Here is a 5,488-nt window from a genome sequence, read left to right as displayed (position 1 = left end):
AGAGATCCAGCATCTTGCAGACTCCAAGGACACCCGAGGCTTCTTTGATGTCACAAGAGCAATATATGGGCCCAGTTATCAATGTCTGGCTCCCCTTCGTTCCAAGGATGGGCTAATTTCCTGAAGGACAAGGAGTCAATCAAAAACTGTTGGAAAGAGCACTATGAGGACCTCCTGAACAGGGACTCCACCCCTGAGATGGAGGCTCTTTACCAACTCCCACAGCATCCAATTGAGGGGGACATGGCAGCCCCACCCAGTCTGAGAGAAGTTCAGGATGCCATCAGGAAGATGAAAAATCACAAGGCTGCTTGCTCTGATGGAATCCCGGCCGAAGTCCTAAAGGCAGGTGGACCAGACCTCCTCAGGTATATCCATGACCTGCTAGGTAAGATATGGAACAATGAGGACATCCCTGCTCAACTCAGGGATGCCCTAATTATCACAATTTTCAAGAAGGGGGACATAGCTGTGACTGTGGAAATTACCGTGTCATTTCCCTCCTCTCCACTACAGGGAAAGTTCTGGCTAGGGTCTTGGCCAATAGACTCCTGGCCCTGTCTGAAAAAACACTACCAGCATCTCAAAACGGTTTTTGTCCCAACAGAAGCACCATGAACTTGATTTTCACTGCTCGCCAACTAAAATCCCAGGAACAAAATCAACCACTGTACATGGCCTTCATAGACCTCACCAAAGCCTTTGATTCTGTAAACCGCCATGCCCTCTAGCTAGTTCTGGCTAAAATTGGCTGCCCTGACAAATATATCAGAGTATTAAAGCTACTACATGACAATATGTCTGCCAGTGTACTCAGCAGGTGTGGAGATGAAACAGGGCCCTTCAGGGTCAACACTGGCATCAAACAAGGCTGTGTCATTGCTCCCTACCCTGTTCTCTGTCTTCATTGCTGCCATCCTTTGCCCTTCGGGCAACCACACAAGCTAGATTTGTGTGTATTTTCTGAAGAAAATGCAATGTGTGGTTGCCTATGTGCATTACTGAGCATGTGCACTATTCGTGTTGCCATGTGCTGTCTCCCTCCCCTCTTTGTTTTTGACGCTGTGAGCTCCCTTTGACAAAAGGATGCATTTACATGACTTAGAACAGAGACCGAACTCGGTGACTATTGCGACTCATAATTCAAAAACTGTTCATCACAGCACTAATAGCCTTTGGGCAACCACACTAATTAGGGACATTTTTGTTTGTTTCATCAATATGTTTAGATTGGACTCATTATTTTTTTGTTTTGGTAGTCAACTCTGTCCCTTACAATTATTTTCACATTTTCTTTCAGCAAACTAACACTCTTTTGTTTATTTTATTTTGTCCACTTCCCAACCTATAGACTATGAGTTCCCAAGGTTCCCAAATTGAATGTGATGATAGTATACTAAAATTGAGAATTAATCTGATTCTGGAAATACTTTCGAGTCTAAAGGCCTGTGGAGAGTGTTGTCTAAATGTTTGACTACCTGTATGAATTTGTGTTCTCTACCAGTAATACAGACTGACACTTGCTTTCTACAATATTTCTGTTAGCGCTGGTGGTCGGGACACAAACGCGGACCGCAGGATGTTCCGGTTGCAGGCGAGAATAGCTGGCGTGAGAGGGCATCAGGCTTACCATTCTTAGAGCCCGGACGGTAGGACAGGGTAAAATCAAAGCGGGAAAAGAACAGGGACCAGCGGGCTTGTCGGGGATTCAAACGCTTGGCCGATCTAACGTACTCGAGGTTCTTGTGGTCGGTCCATACCAGGAACGGAACACTCGCCCCCTCCAGCCAGTGCCTCCACTCCTCGAGCGCCAGTTTGATGTTTGATTTTTACCGTGATGGCGTTGAGGCCCCGATAATCAATGCAGGGATGGAGGGAGCCGTCCTTCTTCCCCACGAAGAAGAATCCGGCTCCTGCAGGCGAGGAAGAAGGGCGAATGAGGCCAGCCGCAAGGGACTCTTGGATGTATTTATTCATGGCCTCCGTCTCTGGTGGAGACAAGGAAAACAGGCGCCCCCTGGGGGGGGACGAGCCGGGCAGCAGGTCGATAGCGCAATCATACGGGCGATGAGGAGGCAACGAGGTGGCGCGGGACTTACTAAAGACCAGCTTCAGGTCTATGTACTCTGGCGGCAGTGCCGACAGGTCCGGGAAATCCTCGGGCGCTGACGCAACCGGCGATACAGGGGCCACGGCATTCCGAAGGCAGTGGGAGTGGCAAAAAGGGCTCCAGCCCAGGATCCGGTTGCCCTCCCAATCGATGTGAGGGTTGTGTCGGGCTAGCCAGGGGTGACCCAGGACCACGGCGGCTTGCGGGGAACTGATGACGTTAAGCACGATCTCCTCGCGGTGATTGCCCGAGACGAGGAAGTTCACCGGGGGAGTGGCGTGAGTTACGCGGACCAGAGGGGCCCCGGTGATCGCGTGGGCCTCCAACGGCGAGTGCAATGGGATGCGGGGCAGGTGTAGCCGGGCTGCCAGGTCGGCGTCAATAAAACTGCCATCGGCCCCCGAGTCGATCAAGACGGAGACAGCGTGGCTCTGACCTCCGACAAGCAGGGTGGCTGAAAGCAAAGGACGGGTCTGAGGGAAATGGCGTAAAGGGGTGACGCTCACTTGGAATCCCCTCGCTACAGGTGAGCGTTGGCTCTTAGCCGGGCAGGTCGCCACGAAATGGCCAGGCTGCCCGCAGTACAGGCAGGACTGGGTGCTGATCCTCCGCTGACGCTCCGCGGGGGACAGGCGGGCGCGGTTGACCTGCATCGGCTCTGGAGCATCCGGAAATGGCGGTGCAGGGCCCTTGGCCGCCGTCACGAGGGGCTGATGATGGGCCGGGCTGGGCAGGCTGCTAGTCGCTCTCTCCCGGCGTCGCTGCGACAGGCGCTGATCTACGCGGATGGCCAGGTCCACCAAAGTATCGAAGCTGGGAGGCAGCTCCCGAGTGGCCAGCTCGTCTTTGATGGGCTCCGCAAGACCGTGGAGGAAGGTGTCGAACTGTGCCTCCGCATTCCACCCGCTGGTGGCGGCCAGGGTGCGAAAGTCAATGGCGTAATCGGACACTGACCGGCCCCCCTGGCGGATCAGCAGCATCTCCCTCGCTGCCTCGCGGCCCTGCCGGGAGCGGTCAAACACCCTCCTCATCTCCTCAGCAAAGGCTGCGTAGGACTGACAGAAGGGAGCGCCGGCGTCCCAGACTGCAGTACCCCACTCCCTAGCGCGGCCTGTCAGCAGGGTGATGATGTAGGCGATCCTCGCCCGGTCTGTGGGGAACGTGGAGGGTTGCAGTTCGAACCCCAGGGAACACAGAGAGAAATGAGCGGCAGGTACCAGGATCCCCCGCATATGACTCGGGGGGTGGCAGCCAGGGCTCCCGACAGGGAGACGTGGGCGGAACCGGCGAAGAGGCAGCAGCGGGCGGAAAAGGGTGATCTTCCTGACTCAGCTGCAACTGCTGCAACTGAGCAGTGACCCCGACGAGGCTGGCGGCGAAGCCGTTGAGGGACCGGCTAATGGAGTCCAACTGGCTCTGGTGCCCCCCCAACAGAGCGCCTTGAAGCTCCAGGGCTGCCCTCAGCTGTGGGAGGTCCGCTGGGTCCATGCTGGCTAGTTCGTTCTGTTAGCGCTGGTGGTCGGGACACAAACGCGGACCGCAGGATGTTCCGGTTGCAGGCGAGAATAGAAAGGGACAGGCAGTTCGTAAATCCAGGGACAGGCAGGGTTCGAAGCACAGAGAAGCAATCCGGGGGCAAATCCAAAATCGGGAGTCAGGGAGAACAGGGTCAGGAATCAGGCAGGTGAGAGGCAGCGATCAGATCCAAAACGGCAGGCAGGAATCGAGGTCAGGAAACAGGCAGGATCAGAAATGTAACAAACAACTCTCAAGTAAATGAAGCACGGGGACGAGACAGGTGAAACACACTGAAACGAACTAGCAACAAGACAGAGACACGCAGGGAAGATATAGGGCTGGGGTAACGAGGAGATGGGAAGCAGGTGAGCAGGCAGGCAGGTGCAGGCAATCAGGTGGGCGGAGACAGGGCGGAGAGCGGGGCAGGGCTAGAACACAAGGAAAACAAAGGCACAAGGACAAGGAAAACAAAAACACTGCGGCTTAAGGGGGCGGAGCCCTGACAATTTCAGAAAATTCAGCTCCTGTGTAGTATTGGCCCTGAACTGCCAGTTCCCTTTAGCTTAAACAAATTAAAGGGTGCTGTAGTATGGTTATGGACTTCATGTGTTACATTAAGAAATTACAGAATCTGAGTCAGTGAACTGGACTTATCTTCATGCTTAAGGGAACAAAACAATTCAGTTCAGTTGGAATGTGTCATTTTGTGCTGCCTCCATAGTACCTTTGAAGCCTCTATGTACAGATGTAACACATGAGCAGGAGGAATCCAATAGCAGACAACACACAACAGCACAGATGGATTATAAAGAGAGTCAAAAACAAGCTCAGGACTGTGAACAGGACCATACACATAGTAGGGCAGCTCAAACCATAGCAAGGAAACAGGGAGCAAGTAGGGTTTATACAGAGCACAAGACACATGACTAGACTAACCACACAAAGGTGAACTCCGTTAACTACATTAGACAAGGCACAGACAGGAAGACAGGTCCTCTGGTGGCAGTCCAGGGAAGCAGCAGGCAAAAAAGAAATCAGACAGGTGGTTATGAGGTTGCCTGCTGGTTGTTGTGGGCAGCAGTCTCTGAAACCCTGACAATAGATCTTTCAGGAGTAGATATGTATTATTTTGTCAGCAAAAAAGATATAAAGTGAAATTTAGCATCAGTTGACAGCAGATTCACTATTTCTACATGTGTGTATTAATTTAATTATCTGTGTACAAAATTACACCTAGTCAGAATCAGTAAATTTGTGTAGTGTATGCTGTCAGCTGATGCTTGTTAAAAAGTACACAGGTATGCCTTCAGCTGAAGTCAGTTTATTCCAGTTTGTCAGTAGTCAGGCAACAGGGCTGGACCATTGGTTACCAGTCTACTTAATTGATACATCATTATGCTTAAAAACAACGACTAATTGAACAAAATACCCATAGTAAAGTTTTGGTCAAGTAAAAAGAGCAGATGTATACAAGTTATGTGTTGGGTGAATGGGTTAAATGTTATTATAAATATGCATATTAATGATTATGGCAGGCCCTCTGCTAGACATCAACACCATATTTTCCCTATATAATTACTAACTGCTATTCTGTTAATTTTTTATCTTCTCGAATTATCCCGCAGATTGAAATAAATATATGAATTGTACATTAACAAAAACATGTCATGGAAAACGAAATGAGTTAATTACTTACTTTCCTAACGTTACAGCAAGTGAGCCATTTCGCGTTCGGAATTTATTACGTATGGAAATGAAACATTTACACAGCTGGCTGCCGTGGCATGTGGTCATAATGTTACAGCATCGAGCTGTTTGAAGGCGCGTAAGCACCTTCACCGTATTCCCAGAGCTGTGAAA

This window comes from Megalops cyprinoides, chromosome 1, assembly GCF_013368585.1.
Source record: "Megalops cyprinoides isolate fMegCyp1 chromosome 1, fMegCyp1.pri, whole genome shotgun sequence".
NCBI lineage: Eukaryota > Metazoa > Chordata > Actinopteri > Elopiformes > Megalopidae > Megalops > Megalops cyprinoides.
Note: the sequence above shows the minus strand (reverse complement) of the source record.